The 20,099-nt window shown below is 35.2% G+C and overlaps 1 long non-coding RNA gene across 1 annotated transcript in view; it reads right to left on the bottom strand.

The window, feature by feature from the left end:
* LOC132371573 (uncharacterized) overlaps positions 1-19,838 on the bottom strand; it is a 42,792-nt gene extending 22,954 nt beyond the window's left edge. Inside the window, exon 1 of the long non-coding RNA XR_009504881.1 lies at positions 19,776-19,838. This is a non-coding gene — a long non-coding RNA (uncharacterized LOC132371573). The remainder of the gene's footprint in view (positions 1-19,775) is intronic.
* Positions 19,839-20,099: the final 261 nt, after the last annotated feature.

Here is a 20,099-nt window from a genome sequence, read left to right as displayed (position 1 = left end):
GACTGTAAATCTATTGTGGTGATATATGTTTAGCCAGAAGAAGCCGAAATAAAAAAGAGAGTAAAATGTTGAATTTCTGGAAATAGTCCCCACGCCACATTTGAAAATGATACACTAAATGAATTATCCATTAATACTTGATGAACTTTGAAACTTTTTTCATGTTATTATAGAATATCAAAACACATTTCAGAAATTTATTCTAGCCCCCTGTTCTCTATTTCATTCCAAGCAAAACTCTTCTACCGTTTCTATGTAATAAGTAGTTACCATAATTATTTTTATTATTATTCTTATTAGTTACATTCTTTACCTTTTTAAAAAAATTCCCCTTAATACTTAGTAGAAAATTTTCTAGCATCTATTTAAGAAGTTTATTTGTGTGTGTGTGTTTGTTTTGCCATATCCCTGACTGCTCCATTCAGATTCATGGATTTCAGTACATTTTTGAAAGTACACACAGATATATTCTAACGTAAATCTCTTATTTTATCTTTCTAGTATCCCTTGTCTTCTTCTACCACTACACTGGGACTGTCTGCCCCCAAATCCAAATGGGTATGTTAGGTTGTAAACCACTATATTTCATTTTCTTTGCCACAGTGATTGTTCCAGAGGTGGGCATCTGACCCACGTAGGAAAAAGCAGAGTCCTTCACTGAGGATATTTGAGGCATAATTTCTCTTTCATTTCAGTCAAGAGCTTAAAAGTGGGTCCCAGAACAGCTGGGAGCTCTGTCCCCAGCCTCACAGAACAGCCTGAGTACAAGGCTAACTTGCAGAGAAAAGTGAGAAAAGAGTTGAGAATCTAGAACAGGCTGGAGGCTGGTATTTCCTGAGGCTATTTCCAGCTATGAACTTCTCAATTATAGCAACCTATAAACATTCTTTTCTTTTAAATTAGTTTGTCTTGTTACCTGTCTCTCAACAGTGAAAGATACTGCCTTATATAGGTATAGTTGAGTAAATATCATGTTAAAAAATTGCACCCTAGATATAACGAACAAATAAATGTCAAAATTACTCAATATTGTTTTCCAAAAATTTAAAATACTTTAGGTAGGTTTAATGGAGTATAAATAATACATAGTAAGCACTCATGTAATGACAGGCCAGCTTAAGAAATAAAACATAAATTCAGATGAAGCCAATTATGGAACCCTTCCCCAACTGCATCCTTCTCCCACATCCCCAAAGTAATCATTATTAATTTGATGATTATATTTTAATACTATTACTATGTATATATGTATCATCTAAGCACTTCTCACTACACTGGACCCTAAACCTGGTCTGAGACATCATCATCTGTTCCCTGGATAACTGCAATAAATACCCATCAGTTCTTCCTTCTTTTGCTTTTCTTCCCTGCAGAATAGTCTCCGAAGAGTAGTTGGGATGAACCTTTTAAAACTTAAGTCAGACTGTTGCATTCCTTGGCTCAAAACCCTCCAACAATATCCCACACCACTTTCAATAGAAGGCAAAGTTCATGCTGTGTTCTCCTAGGCTCCTGTTCCTCCTCTGACCTCCTCACCTCTGCTCTTCCTTGCCACACTAGCCCCCTTTTCACTGGATGTGTGGGGCTCATTTTTCCTTAAAAATATTTTGTTCTGCCTGGACAATTCTCCCCCCAGGTATCCGCATGGCTCTCTCTTTCATCTCCTCCAGTGTTGACACAACCGTCTCTCAGTGAAGCTTTCCCAGAAAACACTATTCCCAACTTTTTTTTTTTAACTGCAGGTGCCCAGAATTGAGCTGCTCACACTCCTCAATTCACAGTCCACAAGCACTCAATCAGCATTGTCTCTGCCAGGTTCCTTCTTTGTTTGGTATTTAATTATCTTTATAGTTTTCCCTTTCATCCCAATAACTTCAACTCATCACCCTCCCAACCACAGCCACCCAATCTTGTGTATTTACTACAATCCTTTCAATTCAACTTCCATATATTTGTTTACATGAATATTTACATAATGATGTAGCTATAAAAAATCTAGCATTACTTTTTATTTATTTATTTTTAATGGAAATAATATTGTGCTATAAATCTCTTTCTTGATTATGACAAATTATATGCCAACAAATTTGACAACCTAGAAGAAATGGACAAGTTTCTAGAAACATACAGCCTAGAAGAGAAATAGAATCTGTAATTAAAAAATTCCCTACAAACAAAAGTCCAGGACCAGAGGGCTTCACAGGTGAATTCTACCAAACAAACAAAGCAGAACTTATATCGATCCTTCTCAAACTCCTCCAAAAAATTGAAGAGGAGGGAACACTCTCAAAGACATTCTATGAAGTCACGATCACCTTGATACCAAAACCAAAAACACCACCAAAAAAGAAAATCATGGGCCAATATCTTTAAGGAATATAGATGCAAAAATTCTCAACAAAATATTAGCAAACTGAATTGAACAAGACATTAAAAAAAAAATCATACACCACGACCAAGTGGGATTCATCTTAAGTTCACAAGGATGGCTAAACATACACAAATCAATGTGATACACCACATAAACAAAAGAAAAGCCCAAAACCACATGATCCTCTCAATAGATGCAGAAAAAGCATTTGACAAAATTCAACATCCATTCATGATAAAAACTCTTACCAAAGTGGGTATGGAGGGAACATATCTCAAGATAATAAAAGCTGTTTATGACAAACTCACAGCCAATATAATACTGAATTGTGAAAAGCTGAAAGCCTTCCCGCTAAAATCTGAAACAAGACAAGGATGTCCACTCTCACCTCTTCCACTCAACATAGTATTGGAAGTCCTAGCCACAGCAATCAGACAAGAAAAAGAAATAAAAAGTATCCAAATTGGAAGGGAAGAGGTAAAACTGTCATTTTATGCAGATGATATGATACTATAAAAAGAAAACCCTAAAGACTCCACACAAAAACTACCACAACTTGTAAATGAATTCAGCAAGGTAGCAGGACACAAGATTAACATACAGAAATCAGTTGCATTTCTTTACACCAACAATGAAATATCAGAAAGGGAATGTGAAAAAACAATGCCTTTGAACTTCCCGGGTGGTGTCGTGGTTAAGAATCCGCCTGCCAACACAGGGGACATGGGTTCAAGCCCTGGTCCGGGAAGATCTCACATGTCATGGAGCAATTAAGCCCGCATGCTGCAACTACTGAGCCCATGCATCACAACTACTGAAGCCCGCTCGCCTAGAGCCCATGCTCTGCAACAAGAGAAGCCACCGCAATGAGAAGCCCATGCACTGCAACAAAGACTAGCCCCCACTTGCTGCAACAAGAGAAAGCCCGCGTGCAGCAACAAAGACCCAACGCAGCCAAAAGTAAAATATAAATAAATAAATAAATTTATTCTTTTTTAAATGCCTTTTAAAATCAGACCCCCCAAAATAAAATACTTAGGAATAAGTTCTCTGACATAAATAATATCAATGTTTTCTTAGGTCAGTCTCCCAAGGCAACAGACATAAAAACAAAACTAAACAAGTGGAACCTAATCAAACTTACAAGCTTTTGCACAGCAAAGGAAACCATAAACAAAATGAAAAGACAACCTACAGAATGGGAGAAAATATTTGCAAATGGTGAGACCGACAAGGCCTTAATTTCCAAAATATGCAAACAGCTCATACAACTCAACAACAAAAGAACAAACAATCCAATTGAAAAGTGGGCAGAAGAACTAAAGAGACATTTCTCCAAAGAAGAAATACAGATGGCCAACAGGCACATGAAAAGATACTCAACATCGCTAATTATTAGAGAAATGTAAATCAAAACTACAATGAAGTACCATTTCACATCAGTCAGAATGGTCATCATTAAAAGGTTTACAAATAACAAATGCTGGAGAGGCTGTGGAGAAAAGGGAACCCTCCTACACTGTTGGTGGGAATGTAAGTTGGTGCAGTCCCTGTGGAAAACAGTATGGAGGTTCCTCAGAAAACTAAAAATAGAATTACCATATGATCCAGCAATTCCACTCCTGGGCATATATCCAGATGAAACTCTAATTCAAAAAGAGACATGCACCCCTATGTCCATAGCAGCACTATTCACAATAGCCAAGGTATGGAAACAACCTAAATGTACATCAACAGATGAATGGATAAAGATGTGGTACATATATACAAAGGAATACTACTCAGCCATAAAAAAGAATGAAATAATGCCATTTGCAGCCAACAAGGATACAACTGGAGATTATCATACTAAGTGAAGTAAGTCAGAAAGAGAAAAACAAATACCGTATGGTATCACTTACATGTGGAATCTAAAATATGACACAAATGAACCTATCTATGAAACAGAAACAGAATCACAGACATAGAGAACAGACTAGTGGCTGACAAGGGGGAGAGGTTTGGTGAAGAGATGGAGTGGGAAGTTGGGGTTAGCAGCTATAAGCGTTTATATATAGAATGGATAAACAACAATGTCCTACTGTATAGCACAGAGAACTATATTCAGTATCCTATGACAAACCATAATGGAAAAGAATACAAAAAAAGTAGAATGTATATATATGTATAACAATCTCTTTGCTGTTCAGCAGTAATTAACACAACATTGTAAATCAAGTATACTTCAATAAAAAAATCTCTTGCTACTCATTTCCTTCCCACTCAAAGTTATGTTTTTGAAATCTACTGATTTTCTTATATGTAAGTCTAGGTCATTTTTTTCTGACAGCTGCATAGTGTTCCTTTACCTGCATATCATGTGATTTATTTATGCATTCTTCAGCAATGTACACATATATTGACTCCAACTTTTCACAGCCACACACACACACACACACACATACACACACTACACACAAACTGGAAAGCATTACTTTACTAATGCCTTTGTAAGTCTTTACATACCAAATAATTTATGTTTCATCAGTAGTATTTAATGTTTTATTTTTGCCTTTAGCTTAAGAAAGCAATTATTCTTAATTGTCCTTGAGGAAAAAAAACCCTTCAATGATATAAGCTAAGAAATGCTTCCATGTATCTCTCTAACCCTCCATCTCTTCACCTCAGTCATTTCAGCTCGCAGTCTGGTGAGGAGATAGAACTTAACAAGATCATTACAATACAATGTGGTTAATGCGATGATAGGGGCGCTGAGGGTACAAAGAGAAGACTTCCCTAACAGAGCCAGTGGGAGTGCGTGCCACAGATAGCTTCTTGGAAGAGGTAAGGTGAGGAGTGGGCCTCAAAGGATGAATAGACGTCTTCCGAGATAAAGCCATTTGAGAAGCGGTGATCATATTAAGAAAACAGCATGAGCAAACGTAAGCAGTTTTGATATAACAGGATATAGAGTGGGGGAGGGAACATGCCAGGAGATAAACTGGAGAGGTAGAAGGAGGGGCTTGTTGTATTAGAACCTTGCTAGAGTCAGGTAGCCAATAGGGGTCCCCAGAAATGTTTTATACTGAAGAGTGACAAAGCCAGATTAGACAGTGCCATCAAAGATGATTTTGAAGATGATGATACTATAGGCGAAGAGAACAATTAGGAAATTAGGAAGTTCTCTGGGTAAGCTGTGATGAAAACCTAAAATTGGGCAGTCACTGGGATGGAAAAGAGAGAAGACATTTAAAAACTACTTAAGAGGTAAAATCTTCAAGAATTTGGCAATTGCCTAAGTGAGGAAATGAGAAACTGATTGGAAGACTAATGCAACCAAACCTGAACTATAAAATATAGGAAGAGGAAGAGTTTATAGGTTAAGAGCTGTAGTCTTCCATTCTATCTTCTAGCAAAACAAAACAAAACTACACTAAAATCTGATACATTGGGTTGGCCAAAAAGTTCGTTTGGGTTTTCCATAGCATCTTACGAAATATTTTTTGCGTAAATATTCAATTTCACAGGTGTATTACTAGGCTTGATTTATCCTTTAGTCTCTTGGAGTCTTAATGTCTTGATTCAAAAAATATTTATTGTGTGGGTATTTTGTAGAAGTCTCAGTGCTAGACATTGGGAATATCATAAATATTATAATATCTATTTTAGAGGGTTATTGTGAGAATGGAGCTGCCAAATTTTTAAAGATCCCAGCAAAATGTTTAGCAAATAAATGTCAGTTGTAATGTTGCTGTGGTTATTGCCGTTAAGGAGGATGTGTTGGGTTTTTTGAGAGGATAAGTCATCAAGTAGAATGGATAATATGTATATGTATATATATTTATTTATTCAATAGCAACAATGTCACAATAAAACATGTAAGGTAAAGCCCTGTTACTGCTACTTAGTATTTCATACACCAGTGATAGTTGTCTGAGCTTCAGAGGGTTATGTAAATTACAGAAACCACAGTGGTATGTTATTTAATGGATAAGAAGCATCTTCTGTGATAACAGTCTAAAATTGCATTTGCTTGGTAGAGGAAAATACTCAAATGCAAAAGATGACTTGAGTAGATAGCAAAGCATATTTTTAAAATAAAAGATTTAAACAGGCAAATGCTTCTTTTCTACAATTGTATTGTCGCAAAGCAAATAGCAGAATATATTGATTTTTTTAGAGACTAACAGTCACTTAATAAAGAAGCAGTGTGGACTTTCCTCAGAGTGTATTACCTCTTGTCTGGGTTACTTTCTTATCTGTAGAATTGGTTCCTTTAGGGAAAGTGTTACTTGGTTGAGCAAGGGTTACTTTTGTGAAATGTGCTGTTTTTGTGGGGGGGGGGTTATTTTGTCAGTTCTACTCTTTTTTACTTAAATGTAGGTTTTTTTTTTTTTTCCTGTAGAAAGTTATATAAATTTCCAAATGACTTTCTGGATAAAATAAATCAGAATGTTTCAATTAGAGAAAGTAACTAATAACCTAAATGGTAGAAAAATGAATTATCTTCAACGAATTTTGCATTTTCCAAAATTCTGAAATTTATTTCTTGCTGGGCATTTAGAAAATTCATTTTGACTTTTGAGTGAAGTGAAAAAAAGGTTAAAACTACTTGGTAGTTTGAATTCTACAGCATTTTTTCCCCAGATATTTTGTATTTTATTGTTATTGGTTACAGTTAAATTTCTTAAAAGTGAAAAAGCTCCCTGTGTATAGCATTGGTGCTATCAGAATATCTTTAATGAGTATGTTAAACAGAGTACTTAGTTGCAATAACTATTACCAAAAAAGTTTTAAGAGAATGGATATTCATAATCATTTAGGGTAATAATAGGAAATTATTTATTACAAACTGCCACTTTTTTTCTCATACTTGTTAACACTGTTTGATCCTTATCCCTCATTTTTTATTTCCTCATATATCAAAAGATTGAATCATTTTACATAATTTTATGACTTCTTTTTCAAAAATCAATTCTCCCTTGGCCCAACTCCTCATTTCCCCAAACCCTTAATAAAATTGCCAAGAAAAATCTACTGTCAACTCTTTTTATCTGTTTCTCTGGTTCTTTATATTCATATTTCTCAGAATAGTTTTGTGTTGCCTTCATAATTTATTGACATTTAAATTTTGGTAGATGAAGAGTTAGCCTTCCTCCTCCTTGACATATAGTTATGTTACAATCTTGATTAAACTAATGTTTGGAATTTACATTAATGTGACTAATATTGTTCACTTCTGAGACCACTGGGTATTTCATGGAGTTGTTTACTTAAAGATTTCTTTTGTGTTTTATCCTCAAGTTATTAATTACTGTGTTTTACAATTTGCTTTGCTTTCTATGTACCTATTCCTAACTGTTCTCAAAATTTCCAAGAGTACTTAACCCCTCTGAAGACCATTTTTCACTTGGCTAGATACTGACGCCAGTCAATTCCTCTTTTCCTTCCCACACTAACACCTCACTCGTCATCCTCTTGCAGCTAGAACTCACCATATCTGATCAGATTTTCCCATGTGTTCTCTCTGCCTGCTGCATGACTACTGTCCTTAGAATCTCCTCATTTCACCATTGACGTTGCCTCTTCTTTTCTCTACCCTTCTTGTCTCTTGGCTCCCAAGTTGTGTGTGTGTGTGGGGGGAGGGGTCAGTGTGTGTTTGAGTGTGGTTTATTCTCTATGTTGGTGGAACATACCCTCAAGTAACTTCCAGATAGGTAGCATGGGACCTAAAATTTTTTGAGACCTAGACATCCCAAAATGATTTTATTCAACCCTTATACTTAATGGATAGTTTGTGGATAGAATTTTAGTTTATACTCTCTCCCACTTGGAATTTCAAGGGCATTACCCATGACCCTCTTTTAAGTGTCTATTATTGCTGTTGAGACATCGTATGGATTCTTAACCTTCCTTTGTAAGTAATGTATTTTAATTAGGTTTATAGGAATATCGGAATCTTCTTTATATCTCTTGCTGTTTTGAGTACAGTAATTTTATGGACATTTTAAATATCAGATAGAACAAGATTTAAAATGGTTTTATAAGCTACATATTACCTATAATGTAATTGATATTAATCTTAGTTAATTGGCCATAATCATCAACAATGTTATTTTTCTTTCCAATAGTCGCAGCTAGTTTTATACATTTATTTTTCATGCAATAGCACTGTAACCATTAACGTAAAACAATCTTGGAAAGTACAACAGGCAAGAGTCAGTTGATATTAGATTATATATCTGTAGATTTTAACCCACACTGTTTAATTAGTTGACTCTGGGTGAATGGTGTCATTGTTCTACGTCTCTGTCTCCATAACTTTAAAATCAAAATCATTATTCTATATTTATATCCCCTACTGTTTTGTGACAATGAACCGGATAATGTAAAGGCATTTAGAACAAAGTAAAGCTATATATCTGTAATATTTATATGTCTTGTTTTGTTAATTTTCTACAACTATGCTAAGAGAATATTCTTAGTTTATGTTCATTCACTACGCTTTGCTATGTTTTAATGTCCTTATCTTGACTCAAAAGCCTCTCTCCCATAAATAAATCAGAGCACCAACTCCCAACGCAAGCAGTTTGGGGACTTCTAGGCAAAGAAGACATTTTCAAAAAATATTAAAAACTGCCATTAGAGATATTAATCCCTGAAAGTCTAAAATATTCTGGGCTTAAATTTAGCAATTGCCAATTCTTTGATGTGTGCTTAAGGCTAAGAAACAGTCAAGATCTATTCCAGAAATTTAATTCATTTAATTCGTTTTTAGTGGTCAATTAATAACCTCCAGTGATGAATCTGGCTCACAGTAAAGACCCAGAATTATTTTTTATTTCAATAATAGACAATTTTTAGGATATGCTTTCAATGTTAAATTCCCAGTGAGTAATCCAGGACTAGAAATCAGTAGCACTGAATTTTAAACTCAGGCCATTTAGTAAAGCATAATAAGGTCTAGAAAAGACATCCTTCATAGAGGGGAGACATTACTATACAAGGGATCACATCAGATATATTCTGGGAAGAAGAGTAGTTTGAAATACTGTAATAAATATATGTATCATCTTTTCAAAACAAACTGGAAAATGTAGGACCTTGAAAACGTCTTTTCTGGTGGAATGCCAAAGGCAGAAAAAGAAACCATTTTAGAAAACATGAGTTTAAAAGTCTTGGGGAAAATCAGGTCAGAAGTATTCACTTACATGATATAGGCAATGACTGGGACAGTGACCGCTAGCATTTATTGACTACGTGCCAGCCACAGTGTCAAGCGCCTTACACTCGTTATTTCCATGAATCCTTGCAACACACTGATAAGGTAAATACTATTGTTATTCTTACTTTTGTAGACTAGGAATCAGAGACTTAGAGAATATGAGTAACTTGTCTAATATCATACATACAAAAATTGTCATGTGCACATTGGCGTATACAGATATACCATGTCTATGAGTAAGAAAATATTTGATGTAACGATGTCAATTCCATCAAAATTATATTAGAACTTTAATATAATTTCAAGAAATATTCATGTGGAACTTCCTTTGCTTCTCAACAAAGAGAGTTTTAAAGTTTTTAAAAATTATTTTTTAACATCTTCAGTGGAGTATAATTGCTTTACAATGGTGTGTTAGTTTATGCTGTATAACAAAGTGAATCAGCTATACATAAACATATATCCCCATATCTCCTCCCTCTTGCGTCTCCCTCCCACCCTCCCTATCCCACCCCTCTAGGTGGTCACAAAGCACCGAGCTGATCTCCCTGTGCTATGCGGCTGCTTCCCACTAGCTATTTTACATTTGGTAGTGTATATATGTCAGTGCCACTCTCTCACTTCGTCCCAGCTTACCCTTCCCCCTCCCTGTGTCCTCAAGTCCATTCTCTACGTCTGTGTCTTTATTCCTGTCCTGCCCCTAGGTTCTTCAGAACCATATTTTGTTTGTTTTTAGATTTCGTATATATGTGTTATAATATGGTATTTGTTTTTCTCTTTCTGACTTCACTCTGTATGATAGTCTCTAGGTCCATCCACCTCATTACAAATACCTTAATTTCGTTTCTTTTTATGGCTGAATAATATTCCATTGCATATATGTGCCACATTTTCTTTATCCATTCATCTGTCAATGTCAAGTTGCTTCCATGTACTGGCTATTGTAAATAGAGCTGCGATGAACATTGTGGTACATGACCCTTTTTGACTTATGGTTTTCTCAGGGTATATGCCCAGTAGTGGGATTGCTGGGTCATATGGTAGTCTTATTTTTAGTTTTTTGAGTAACCTCCATACTGTTCTCCATAGTGGCTGTATCAATTTACATTCCCACCAACAGTGCAAGAGGGTTCCCTTTTCTCCACACCCTCTCCAGCATTTATTGTTTGTAGATATTTTTGATGATGGCCATTCTGACCGGTGTGAGGTGATATCTCATTGTAGTTTTGATTTGCATTTCTCTAATGATTAGTGATGTTGAGCATTCTTTCATGTGTTTGTTGGCAATCTGTATATCTTCTTTGGTGAAATGTCTCTTTAGATCTTCTGCCCATTTTTGGATTGGGTTGTTTGTTTTTTGATATTGAGCTGCATAAGCTGCTTGTAAATTTTGAAGATTAATCCTTTGTCAATTGCTTCATTTGCAAATATTTTCTCCCATTCTGAGGGTTGTCTTTTCATCTTGTTTATGGTTTCCTTTACTGTGCAAAAGCTTTTAAGTTTTATTAGGTCCCATTTGTTTGTTTTTGTTTTTATTTCCATTTCTCTATGAGGTGGGTCAAAAACGACGTTGCTGTGATTTATGTCATAGAGTGTTCTGCCTATGTTTTCCTCTAAGAGTTTTATAGTGTCTGGCCTTACTAAAGTTTTTTTTTTAATATTAAAAAAAAAATAGGTAAAAACAGTCTAATTTAGAAAAAACTGAAAATAAAGTCAGAATAACAATGAGACTGGCACTGACAGATACAAATAGACTGAAAGGTCAACGAAATATTCCATAAAGTTCATTACCAGCCATGAATATTCTTGAAAATTTTGAGTATGATTGATATGGTATTTCCTATTAGTGAGGAAAGGAAAGCTTATTCAACAAATGTTTCCAGGAATATTTCTTGACTATTACCTCATCACATGGAATAAGCAAAATTTATTTAAATAATTCAATATTACCTTTCACACCACAAAAGAGCTAGAAGAAAATAGAAATCATTATGTACCTAATATCTTCTGTGTGTGTAAAGAATATCTAAACAAATGATTAAAGAAGAAATGATAAATAAAATTACTTATAAATTTGATCCCTCATATTTTTGTATTTAAGTTTAGGGATAAAAGTCAGGGATTTAATTTGTCATTTTAAAAGGACTGGATGCAACCCTTTGTTAACATGTTATGTTACTCACACCCTGGACTGAACAAACGCCCTCTGCACTGTTCATTCTTCTCAGTAACTTCAACAACTTCTAACTCCTGGGAGGCAGCACCGTGCTGGTTAAAAGTATGGACTTTAGTATCAGACACAACTGGGTTTGGGTCTTGACTTTGCCCCTAATGGCACTAAAATCCTCTGGTTTTCAATCTCCCTGTATGACTTGCAGGGGGAAAAAAGTCTATTAGATGTTACTGAGATTTTTCTTGTATTGGTGGTTGCAGCTTGGAAGAGATAATGCTCCTCTCTGCTCCTGGTTCATGTTAAGTGCCCCACAAATGTTACTACCTCATGACTCTGCATAATTGAGACCTATATCCTGAACTCTAGATTCACAGTTCAACTATATAATATGCATTGTTTCTACTTGGATAGCCTATATTTACTTCAATCCTTGAAAAGTCCTAAGAGGGGATTTGAATAAAAAAGAGGTCTACCTTTGCTCTTCCATAGAAAATTCAATATTGTTAAGCATTGATACTGTCTAAATTCCTCATTAACATTTAATAGCTTCGCACTTCCACAGAAGCATTGAACTCCCTTGTCTGATCTAACTTTGTACAAGTTAGATCCAATTTCTCTGCTCTCCCCAGCAGGCTTTGCTCCAGTTGCACTGAATTACCTTTCCCCTACATACCCCTAATCCTTTCTTCCATTTGTATCTTTCCTCAGATTGTTCCCTCAGTCTGGAATTTGCCTCTCCCATTGCCACATGTTTAGAGTTTGTCCACCTTCCAAAGCAGTCACCACCTGTTACCTCTCTCACAAAACCATGCCCCCTGACTCCTACAGATTTAGCAATGCTTTCAAATCCCAAAGCACATAATTTGCTCTCTCACTTATGAATTTTCATCCTAATTCTTCCTTGCATTGCTGTTATTAAAGGTGATAAAATAGTTAACAAGGGGTATGGCACAGTCTCCAACCAATGCCATTGCTCAATGACTGTACACACTGGTTAAGCATGCATGCCTACTGGTTGATGACGAGACAGGACCACACTAGATCGTAAGCTCCCTCAGATCCGCGTATACATTAAATTGACCTCTATAGCATCCAAATTTTTTAACACAATGTCTTGCACATAATAGACATACTCATATTGATCACTTAGCAACTTAAAAAATATAAAAAAGAAAACGATGTATCAGTCAAATTAGGGCAACAAGCTCACAAACGACGAAACATATTCAGTCGATGGAAAACAATTTTACAATATAATGTGCATGGTGGTTGGTTTTTAAAGACAATATGTGTAGGACAAATAATCAAATGACACAAAAGAATCCACTAATCACATTGTTTTTGACAATATCCTGACCTCAAAATTGAGGTAAAAATCAGATAACATCACAATTCCTCATTAATTTTAACAACACATCTACAATATAAATAGGTTGTCAATAAATTTTATCTATTGTCAGCTTTAGTAAAACGGAACAAAATACAGATACTTTTTAAGTTAAAAATTAACTCCTTGAAAGATCATTCTTGACCTCGGTAAAATGAAGAGAATTAGGAAACTTCCAAAATGATAAAAGGGGAAGTGATAGAAGACACAAAAAAGGCATTATGTATTTAATTTGAAAGTTCCTTGGTTTAATTAGAAACAGAGCCTGAAGAAATGGGAATGTCTGGAGTCGTCATGAATTTTTCTTCAGGAACAAGAGTGTTAACTATCACCTGAGTTGTGGGAACTCTGCTGGGAACTCCTGGAGGCCAAGGATTATGCCACATTCCAAACTGCATCCCCAGGGCTAATCCTAGTGCCCTTAGCCACAGCATTTGCTGAGGGACTCTCTGGATGCCCTAGTAACAGTTGCTATTCTGTTCTAGTTGGGGGGTCTTCCAGAATGGTTTTGTATTTTTGCCTTTGCAAGCTAATTTTTAAACAACACAGTTGGACAGGGAAATGAGGAAATTAAATGAGTATTTTACATAGAGCACTTGGATATTCCAATCTACAACCCCCTAGAGAGATAACTATCATTTACTCCATTTTCTTTTCCCTATTTAAAAAGAGAAAATACTTGGAGAAAATACTTTCAAAAACCTTTTTTTGTGTATTTATCAAAACAAGACAACAAGATAGAGGACTCCAATCCTGGGGCCTAGATTTTTCTTGGTTTAATTCAGGAAGTCATTTCTGTTGTACACTTGCTTCATGGACTTTGCAAAATATGTCCATTCACCTAACAAGGATTCAAACTAATCACTGTTAGAGCTATGTATGAAATATATACCTATATAAAATAGACTTGAGATGCCAGTTAAAATGAGATTGTTGTGGTTATTATAGATTTCCATTATTTCTACATAAATTGTTATGCTTTTTTTTTCTAAAAAAAAAAACCCACTTCAAATAATATACTAAATCAAATCTTGCTCTCTACCCTAAACCCCTCCACATCACATCCTTAGGTGATGTGCTTTCACACACTCAGGTATCTGAACACATGTGTGAGTAGACCTTAGCATATTTCTACAGTAGTAGAGGTTTATTTGTTCTGGCCCACTGAAAATTGAAATTGAGTAATTAAATTCAGGCTTCCAAAGATACTTAAGAGAATAAATGATGTATTAGGGTTATTTGTTCTTTAAATGCACGCAGCCAGGCAAATTAAGCTTCATACAAAGTCACAATCCTAATGCCTGCTGCTAAAGCTTGTGAACACCTGGTTTAGAAGAAAAAGTGGGTCAAGTCAGTCACTGTATGTAATATACATGGATGCCCACCAGCAAAGATAACACTATTAGAAATTTTAAAAATGTGGGAAAGAACCAGATCGTCTATTTTGAGGGTATTCGAAGTTTTTAAGGTAAACTGGGAAAACACTTGTCAGACTTGGAAAGTCTAATGGATTTGATCTAAATCTTTATAGGAAGTGGTCTAGCTCTTCCAAGATTTTGTCTTGACTAATATCACTGTTTTGAATGGGATCCAAATGGCTCTCTCTTATATCCACTTCTCATTTAATAATAGCTACAATTTAAAGAACGTTAATCACGCGTCGCACATGGTCCTTACTCGCTCCTTACTTTGTGCACTTACTTAAACTGTGGGCGTTCAACCATTCATTAGTAGAGATAGCCCACAAGACTATTACTATTTTCCACTACAACTTAGGTCAGAATTCCAGAACTTTTGATTGATCTTATATTCTGACCCACTGAATTAATCTCATGCTAGGATTAAAATTTATGTCACTGCTGTACAGAAGATGTATCATTGTTAGAGAAAATGATTAAGAGGATAGTAGATTTTTAAAAATCAGAACCTAGAATAAGTAGACTTGCTCAATAAGTAGAATAAGGACACAGCTATTTAGCATTAAAAAAAAAATCTCAACGTGTTCAACACAAAATTTCAGTCCCACAAAACATTACTTTTTGCATTCTGTACACTATAATTCCAAAACAAGAATAAAAATTTTATGAAAACAGACTGTCTAAAGAAAATTACTTAAAATCTATGATATATGTCTGATTTAAAGTATGACCATCCTAGGGCATATCATTGTAGATCAATTTCACTTAGAGTGGACCAAGGTGTTCACAAAACAAAGTGCTTAGATGAATAATATGAAAGGTTCAAGATGAAGTGGAATATTGCCATATTTACAATTTCAAGAAAACTGTACTAATCTACAAAGAGACACTATTTTTCTGATGCTATGGTGAAGAATTAAAAGAGGAAAATTCTGGTCAGGAAACTATATGTTTAAAAACAAATTGAACTAACTGTTTTGTCTGTTCTTTGTTTTCCCATGAATTGGCTGTTTATGTTGACTGACAACAAAAGGAAGTGAAAGAAATCCTCTGGATCACTCAAAACTGACAAAATTTACATCATACATATACCTCAAGTCCAACACAAGGTTGAGTCCATATTTCTATGGGGACAAAACAAAATCTTACACTTTAAACTGGTATCTTCTTCTTATCTGCTTAGAACAAATAAATTTCTGTCTGATTCAATAATTTTCTCCCCAACCTGTGCCTATATATTCTTCTTAATGTAAAATTGTTCATAAAGATTTTTTTTAATATCTTTATTGGAATATAATTGCTTTACAATGGTGTGTTAGTTTCTGCTGTACAACAAAGTGAATCAGCTATATGTATACATATATCCCCATATCCCCTCCCTCTTGCGCCTCCCTCCCACCCTCCTTATCCCACCCTTCTAAGTGGACACAAAGCACCGAACTGATCTCCCTGTGCTATGCAGCAGCTTCCCACTAGCCATCTATTTTAAATCTGGTAGTGTATATATGTCAATGCTACTCTCTCACTTCGTCCCAGCTTCCCCTTCCCCCACTCCCGTGTCCTCAAGTCCGTCCTCTACGTCTGCGTCTTTATTCCTGCCCTGCCACTAGGTTCATCAGTGCCGTTTTTTTTAGATTCCATATATATGCGTTAGCATATGGCATTTGTTTTTCTCTTTCTGACTTACTTCACTCTGTATGACAGACTCTAGGTCCATCCACCTCATTACAAATAACTCAGTTTTGTTCCTTTTTATGGCTGAGTAATATTCCATTGTATATATGTGCCACATCTTCTTTATCACACTTGTAATAAATGTTTAACATTTACTCTTCTCACTAGATTGTAAGCTCCATGAGGGCAGTCTGTCTTAATCATTGTATGTAGCACAGTACTTGGCACATAGCATTTGCTCAGTAAATATTGTTGTCTGACCATAGTTTAAAAGAAAACTATATTGAAATATTATTTTAGATTTCTTTTTTTTTTTAATTTCTTTTTTTTTAGATTTCTTTTTAAAATTTACTAACGATATGAAAATTTTATTACATGAAGAGCATAGTGAAAAGGTCTTAATGAAATGATTTATAAAATGAATCTATACCAAGTATTTTGTCTCCTAATTTAGCTATTTCCTTTGATATGATCAGTACCAATTTGTTTTGTGTTTTTGTTATACTATTTCAAAGGAGGGGACTTTCTAGTGCATTAATTGTAAGTGTACACACTACACCCTGTGAAAAATAATACAGAAAAGCAAAGAAAGGTGAAAATGAAAAAGAATTTTTTCATAGATTTTGAAGACTCGACTAAATAAATGGAGAAATTTTGTGTTCCATTTTAAAGCTCCTACAAGTATAATGTATATTTACTTGGTATCTAAGTAAAATTTCTTCACTTGGGACTTTAATCATCACAGTACTTCACGTGGTACTTTTTTGTTTGTTGTTAGACATGGATGCTTTCTGACTCTGGCACGTGGCTAGGCCTAACTGAGATACCCCTCTCTGTTGTATGCTACTGTTCACGTGGGGGCAGGGACCCTGCTGCAGCCAGGGCACTGCTAGCCCACTGGCAGCCTCTCTGAGGCCAGAATATCCCTGTAGCTGGTCCAGGGTATACCTGCTGGATTTTGAAGTACAACTTTCCTATAAAGGTTTAATATTTATTACAGTTTTCTTTTTCGTATTATTAGCAATCTCTTATGTATCTCTTATAGAACTACTCATAACTTCACATAAATGCGTTACTTGTAAATTTGCTTATTGTCAAAATGTCATAAGTAACTCAGTCAAAAGTAACTTGTCCAAAATATTGCTGCCAAAAGGGCATGACTCACATTACATTACATATTCCATATGGTTCCCATCCTCAACTCCCACCCCTCTGCTCAGTAACTAATCTGAGATTAACTGTTGATAAGGGTCAGTTCACTAAAATATAAACCCATTGACTCATAAGTTTAAATAAAATATAAAGCAGCCTATGACTGGCTTCTTCTTGGAAAACAAGCATGTTTTGTGTGGGACTGATAGGAAATAAGAAGGCAGCATTAGGATGAACAGTTTCTATTCTTTTCAAATGTTAACATCTATACTAAAATAATTTTATTTATAAACTTCAAGGTTAAGAGAATGATGAAGTTAAGTAGCTAAAACTTTTGGGAAAAAGCGCCCATGAATTGCTTCTCTGTATACATGAAGTATAGAGTCAGATGAAAATCAATGGCCATTACCTTAATATAAGATTATATTGTTTATTCATTCACTTAAACATTCTTGAAGCAACTTTATGGACAAGGCTTTCTGCTAAGTGCTGGGACACCAAGATGAATAAATCATAGCTCTGGTCTGAGAGTTGTTCAGCCTTATGAAGGAGACAGGCATAGAAATCGGTAAATTTAAGTCAAAGAACAATGATAACACAATATGAAAATTACGGTGTAAATAGGTACAGATTTTGTGAGTGATAGACAAGTATAGGAGGAGAAAGAGGAAAAACTGAATTCAGGGCATATGTAGTTTGATGCATCTATGGAATTTCCAGGTAAAGTATTGTACCAGCCCTATGCCTGTGCGCCCTTGGATGCATCTTTGGTCTTTCTCTGCCCTGCTTTCAAAAGAGCTGCTCCCTAGCATGTTTTCCAGGCTCCCCTGTTAGTTGGCTTCCAGCTGATTTGACCAGGCCCTGGCAGAGACTGGAGAAGGGGAGGAAGGGAGAAACTGGGATATTTCTCCCCATCCTTGTCTATCTCAATATATATTTCTATCTTTTGTTGTGTCTCTTCCTTACCTCCTGATCCCAGCAGACAGGCTTATCTTGGTTTCAGCACTCCCTGTCCTCCAGCCTTTAGGGACAGTAGCTTTCTTCTGCTACCTCCCTACCCCCTGCTGGGTTTCTCAGCATCTTCCACGCGTATATAATAATTGCCAGTCATAAATGTCCTATTTTTTAAATACATATATTTTTAATATGGTCTTTATTTTCTTGGTTCGGCACAAATGCCTGGTGGACATCTGAGTCTGAATTCCAGTGAGCTTGGATGGCAATCAACATGTAGACAAGAGTTGATGAGTTTATGCAGAAGGAAGATGGGTAAAAGGAATGGTGGATTGAGGATGGGACTGTGGGACCATGGCAACAAGTAGAGGAAGCACAGTCTTTGAATGAGTTCTAAGAAAATTTTTTAGTAGAACCAGAAATATGTGATATCTACTTAAGTCCACTAGGAAACTTAAGCATCACTTAGACCCAGCATTTTTCAGATCAGGTTTCTAAAGACAGAAAGATCAGGTCACCAGTCAAGACAAGATTTGAACCTTAAATCTGGGTTTCCTATTTCCCCATCGAATGTCCATATGGTACCATGCCATTAATCATTCTTTTTAATAGCGTGTGATTTGGCGTCATTTTCCTGGATTCAATCACTTGCTCTTACCTTGTATGATGTTTGCACTTCAGTTTCTTTTCATGTAAAACCAAGTACCTTCATAGGTAATTGTAAGAATTAAATGAGATAATATGTGAACAGTAATTAGAATAGTGTTAAGTACTTAGAATAGTTAAAATTCTTGAGAGTGTAAGTTATGATGGATACCAGTGCTATCAGATCTTATCAAAACATTAGTTAAACATTTTTTTAAACGAAGGATAAGTCATTGTGCATCTTAGAGATACTGATTATGTGTGGAAGAAAAGGATTTTTTTTTTCATTTTGTAATACATTTATAATACTATTTAATAAAACAAAGTTTAATTTCAAATTAAGTTTTCACTTTAGAAGTTAGTTCAGTCATTATTTTTTCTATAAAAAGATTTTTACACCATTAGTTTCTTCTTAGTTCCACATTTTTAAGGCTTGCCATTGACTTAAATGAGGTTTCATGATTTTCTATTTGTATAGTATTTTAAAGGAAAACATTTTTTTAAATTTCAAGATATTTTTTTCCCTGAGAAAGTCTTCAAGTTTCGTTCTGTAATCCTCATTCTTCTTTCCCTTTAAAATTTGTAGTTTCCCAAAGTGCTTAAATGTTAAATATGAATGTTAAATGAAGTGACAAAGTCATTCTAATTTAATAGATCATATGGATAATGGTGACTTATTTCCTAGTGCTTCTGGTATTAGTACTTAGAAATTAACATTCATATTAAAACAAAAACAAAGCAAACAGTATAGCATACAGATACAACCAAAATCCAGTGTATTGTAAACTGTAACTTACCTTCAGTGTCTGCTAGTCCTACGCCTACTCCTGGCTGTTTTATAGTCTCTTGCCCATTCTGCCCCATCTTTCCTCTGTTTAAAAAGGAAATAAAAGTTTATATATTCAATTATAATCCTAAATGCAAATGAGGAGTCCAAGTTTGCAAAAATAGAATGACATCATATATTCAGACCTGCAACAAATTACTTGAATGGCAAATGTTGTACAAACACAATAAATCACTCTATATCATGTTAATTTTAAAGTGGAAATTTGTTTATCATTCCTATTTAGTCCAAACATAGTACCTCAAAATTCAGTGTCCTGTTCATGGACTCATTT

Source organism: Balaenoptera ricei, chromosome 9 (assembly GCF_028023285.1).
Source record: "Balaenoptera ricei isolate mBalRic1 chromosome 9, mBalRic1.hap2, whole genome shotgun sequence".
Taxonomy (NCBI): domain Eukaryota; kingdom Metazoa; phylum Chordata; class Mammalia; order Artiodactyla; family Balaenopteridae; genus Balaenoptera; species Balaenoptera ricei.
The sequence above is the reverse complement of the archived record's forward strand: the minus strand, read 5'-3'. Positions and strand labels throughout refer to the sequence as shown.